This window comes from Mercurialis annua, linkage group LG2 (assembly GCF_937616625.2).
Source record: "Mercurialis annua linkage group LG2, ddMerAnnu1.2, whole genome shotgun sequence".
In the NCBI taxonomy this organism is placed as follows: domain Eukaryota; kingdom Viridiplantae; phylum Streptophyta; class Magnoliopsida; order Malpighiales; family Euphorbiaceae; genus Mercurialis; species Mercurialis annua.
In genome coordinates, this window is record NC_065571.1 from 46,409,699 (window position 1) to 46,415,698 (window position 6,000).

The following is a 6,000-nucleotide window of genomic DNA, read 5'->3' on the forward strand; positions in this document are numbered from 1 at the left end:
AGTGATAAAAAAAATTTGTAAATTAAATCATATATTCAATAGAATGATTTAACAGGAAGGACAAATTTTAAAAGATTGTTAAAGCCGTTAGAAATTTTAAAAAAAGACAAATATTTATAGACAAACATATTTATTTTAATGGCCAATTGAAAAAATAGCAGGAGTATATCTTTAAAAACAATATTTTTTTGTGAAAAAATTATACCTTCTCTATCTCAATATAGTTTGTCCACTTTATTATTCCGTACTATTTAAAAATTTTAATGAGCATATACTAATTTTAAAAAATAATTATAAAAATACATACCAATAAACAAGCAAACTATAGAGAACCGACTTAGTGCTTGTTGTCCATGCAATATTTGAAGGTCAGAAGAAGAGCCGCCACATGAGGCAGAAGAGGTAGAAAAAATATCCAGAGTTTCATTCTTGTCCAGATTTGAAGGTGTAGATCACGACACAACTACGTCGATGATCAGTTCATGGTAAAGAGAGAGTCAAATTTCTAGAGTGAGATTCGAAAACAAGAATGGACGGTGGAGGAGGTTGCTACATCGCTAGATACGTACGGCGAAGAGGTAGTTATAATATGCCTACCGTAGACCAAATCATGTTGAGATTGCAAGTAAAACATTGTCTCAATGTCGATTTTCTTTGTTTCTTTTCAGAACCTTCCACTTTACTTCAATCCTAATCTCAACTGTTCACAAACTTCTCCGATTCATAGCGATTTAATTTGAAATTTTGTGAAATACGTGCGATAGTATTAGAAACGCTCAAACAACAAATTAAAACTTAAAATGCTCAAATATAGTCATTAAACATACATAAATAACTCAGAAATCACATAAAATATAGGAGGATTTCTACTCACATAAATTATAAGTGGGGATTAATCATCAGACTCGATAGTGATGACACAATTTCCTGTTGGAAACACCTGACTTACTCTCACCAAAACAGTCAAAAAGTATAGACGTAATTTAGTTTTGGCAGCAATAATAACAATAATGATGTAAATGTCGCTCGTCCTGATCTAATGTGGATGCCAGTAGATCATTACTAGACGGTGATGAATCCTCTGATCACTAGACTGGTGATCGGTTCAAGCAACCTTCTCTCCTTTTATCATTCAATACTTAATGTTGAAAATTAGCTAATCTATCTCTATTTTTTCTTCTTCTAAAATTTATTAAGTGATTATAATATAGAGTTAATTCTATAAAATAATCATGACCTTCACACGAAATTTCAATTTAATCACAAACTTTAAAAGTTCGCATTTAAAGGCATGACCTTTCATTTTATTTCAAATCTATCAGTAAAATAAAATTCGGTGTATTTAAACAAAAAATACTAATCCTACATACTCTATCCGAAAGATAATAATATTTGGTGTCGATTTATAATTTGGGTTTTTAATTAATGATTTAATCAGAAAAATACATTAAAATGATAGATTTGAAATAAAAAAAAAAGTCATGATTTTATAGCAACTGTTGAAAGTCGTGATTAAAATGAAATTTCGTATAAAACTCGTGATTTTTTATGAAAATAGCCCTATATTATAATTAGTTAATAAATTTTAGGGGTGTTTTATGGGTCTTTTATTTTTATGAGGTTTTTTTAAGCACAAATCCAAATTTTTTAGTGTAAAAATCTTGCTTAATGTTTATAATGGTGACATATGTTTGAAAATGCCACTAAATTATGAAAAAACGAACGTAACCGGAAAATTTGCTCTTAAATGTGGATGGACTGTTTACCGTCCAACCGAGCAATGTCTTCCTAAGATATTCTCTATTAGAGAAATGTTAATTCTCAACGAAACTTTGTTGGAATTTCCATGATATATAAAATACATAAAATAAAATTAATTAAATATAATAAAATATAATACTAAAAAAATACTAAAAACATCACATAACAATAAAATATGCCAAAAATCATATTTGTAACACACTTAAAAAAACAATTAAAAAATTTAAAGTAAACAGAAATTAAATTGGTTTACTTTTTATTTATTTCAGTTTATTTTCTAAAAAAATAGTTAGTTTATTTTCGGTTTGATTCAGTAAACCAAAAATGAAATCAAAATGTAATTAAGTTTTTAGAGTTTTCTTGTGGTTTACTTTCAATTAATTTTCCGTTTATTTTTTAGTATTAGTATGCAAAAGTAAAAATATTAAAAATACATCAAAAACACTTTAACGTTATATAACTGTAAAACAGGTGTTTCTACCGTTACTTTATTTTTTTATAAAGTAAATCTTACTTGATCTATTTATCACCGTCGGATGAATTATTATCATCTTCATCTAATGGTGAAACTATCAAATTAGACTAAAAAACAAAGTAACTGTAGAAAAAGTCCAGTAAAACATTTCATAAAAATACACTTAAAAAACATTTGGAAAAATTTTAAGTGAAATTAAATCGATTTATTTTTAATAAAGATTATTACTTGTGCAAGCCATTGCTGACTAATTTTATTTTTTTCTGATTTGGGGTAGATGTTAAATGAGGAAAATCTGATGGCCTCATATTCGTGTGGCTCTGGGTTGATTTCTATTTATCATGTAGTTTTTTCTTAGCTACCAATAGCATAGTGCCACGGAGGCAATCCACTAGGACTATCTATTATTTTGAAAGAAAATATTTTTACATCTTTAGCCAAGTGTGTGTATATAATTTATTTTTGAATGTAATACACTTGATTAGAGAAAATATAATCTATTTGAGCACCAATTACTTTTGATATATTTTAGGTTTATGTTCAATAAAAAAAACTTGATTAATTTATTTTCGGTTAATATTCAAAAAAATTATTTATTTTTAGTTTACATATTAACTATACTGATTTATTTTTGATTTATTTTAATTTGTGCAAGCCATTGTTGACTAATTATATCTTCTTCTTTTTTGCTGATTTGGGGTTTAGATGTTAAAAGAAAATGAAATTTTGATGTATCGCAGAAATAGCTTCGCTAGCTTGCTCGCTTCAGTTATGTTGATTAGTCAATGAGTTCGAATCCGGAAGAAAATAGAGTGCATGACTCATGTTCATGTGCCTCTAGATTCATTTTTGTTTAGAATGTAGTTTTTTCTGGCTACCAATAGCATAGTGCCAATATTAGACTTTTCAATCCTGTATCCAATCTATTTTTAGGGGCCGTTTGGTTTAAGGTTGGGAATGAGAATCGGAATGGGAATCGGAATGAGAAGGAATGGGAATGAGAATGATTGTTTTCATTTTTTGTTTGATTCAAAATTAGTGTAGGAATGGGAATGGATAAAGTTTAATAAAAAAATTATTTATTATTTATTAAAAATACTTTTTTTATTTTTTTTTAAATATTTTTTATATAAAAAAATAAAATTATTTAAAAACAAATTTAAAAAAAATTAAAAAAAATTTTAAAAAAATTAGAAAAAATTTAAAAAAAATATTTTCGAAAAAATTAAAAAAAAAATTTAAAAAAAATTAATTTTTTTTTAAAATAAAAATTATTTAAAAAATTAAACAAATAATTTTAAAAAATATTAAGTTTTTATTATTTTAAGTATATTTTTTAAAATAAATATTTAAAAAAGTTTTTTTAATAATTATATATTTATTATTTATTATTAAAATATTTTGTAAAATTTTGATTCACATTCCCAAAAGTCCATTCCCATGGGGTAAGAGGGGAATGGGTGATTCTCATTAGAGGGTAATCACATTCCCATTCCCTAGTGCAATTTGACTAAACAAATATAAACAATGAGAATCATTCTCATACCCGTTCTCATTCTCCCTTTTTTATGGCGAACCAAACAGCCCCTTATTGTTTTTCCAAATAAATGTTTGTGCAATCTATTCAACAAAGTTTTCAAAAGAATATTCAAAGCTACAATGTGATAACAGAAAAATAGTTGCACATAGATGGAAATATGATCTCTAACTCTAAAGAGATACACAAATTAGGAATTAGAAGATTCATAGTCCAAATTTGACATGTCAAGAAACACAACTGTTGCACAAAGTATAAATTTATAAAATACATTGATAAAATAACAAAAAAAATCAAAAATATATTAAAAAATAACAAAAAATCAGTTATGAAAACCAATTGCTCATTTCATTATCAAATTCAGTTATATTTATTCCAACTACTAAAATTACATCCACAAAATATCAAAAAAAACACTAAAATTTAGTTAGATTCGTCCAACCCACTGAAAATTATGCACCAAAAAAATACATTGAACACATAAATACATATATATCATTACCGAAAGCATACATGTCTTCATAGACAACCACGCACGAAAAATACATTGAAAGTATATATGTATCATCACCAAAAGCATACATGTTTTTCAGTGAATTTTTAGTATTTTTTGTGTTTTTCGGTGTTTATTAGTTCGCTAAAAAAGCACCAAATACACTGGAAAAAAAACAAAAAAAAAGAACTCTTTAGACCATATTTTTTTAATTATATTCATCCAGTCCACTAAAAATATGTCAAAAAATACTAAAAATTCACCGAAAAACACCCAAAAAAACTCTTAAGACAAAAAATATTTAATTATATTGTTTCAAACCATTAAATTTATATCGGAAAATACTAAAAATCAATCAAAAACACTGATGATGTTTCTCGGTACCTAGCAATGTTATAGTTTAGAATTGTTGAAGTTTTCATGATAAGTAATACAACTATTTATTCTAAAAAAATACATTTAAAAATATATCAAATATACACTAGAAAAAAAACAAGTTGAATAAGACAACGAAGATGACGTGACAGTCACGTCAAGTGTATTTAAGGTGAATTTTAGATATTTTTTTTATATTTTTTAGACGTATTTTATGTGTATTTTAGTACTTTGTGTGTGTTTCAATCAATGTATTAAAATTCGATTCGACCGGAAACCGAAACCCAGTTATGTTCAATACTCCCTAATTAAAGACTCAAATTTCCGGTTCAGTAAAAACCCGGTTAAAGCTTTAGAACGGTTCTTACAAAATTTACCCATAAACTTTCAGCCTACATAAAATTAAAATTACTTTTGCTCTTCCACTTTGTGCCGTCATTCTGACATCAAAACTCAAAATCTATAAGAACATGAAGTCAAAAGCTATTTTTTTGACGATGATGAAGGATAAAAAAAAAGCTTTAGTGCATTTTTTGATAATAACAATAACGGTGAGAATAGTGGGAACGTTTTGATGACTTGGGCCATTCTTTAGAACAATTCTATTTGTCTCATGAAATTTCTTTGTAAATGAATAAGGAAAGAATGTAAATTAAAATAACTTCTTTATATATTATATTTAGAATTAATTTCAAAATTTTAATTCTTTTAATTTTACTCCTAAAGTAACTTTATGGTTATTTTATTAAAAATTAAAAATTATATAGTTATTAAACTAATATAAGTATATATTATTATAGAATATATAACAATTAAACTGAAAAATGTTATTTTGAAAAGATTAAGTGAAAAAATTCATTTAAAAAAATATATGAAATGAGTTAACAAAACTAATCTTTGTAATTTGACATTTGTTGTTGTACATAATTTAATGGTCAAAGTGTGGAGAAAGTGGGAAAACAAATAGAGAAAAAATGTTTTGGAAAGATAAAAGAAAAATACGAGGGAAGAAGACAAAAAGAAAGAAAAACTAACGCAAATAAAAAAAAGTGAAAAAAAAAGTCTTTGAAAAATGAGAATATTTCAGTCAAAATAAATTGTTCTTTTAATTGTGTGGCATTCATTTATAAATAGGCTAAACCCTCAAAAAATACCAAACTTTTGTGATTTTTGTCAGTTATGGTCAAACCTTTTAAAATTCGCAAATATAACCCGTTTTGCCAAATTATGTTCTTTTTATAGGCAAATTCAAATCAAAACTGATTTTTTGCCAATATAACAACCATGTATATAAGATTAACAAATATTTAATCACAATAAAATACCAAATCTTTACGTGTTATGTCATAATAAAAGGTT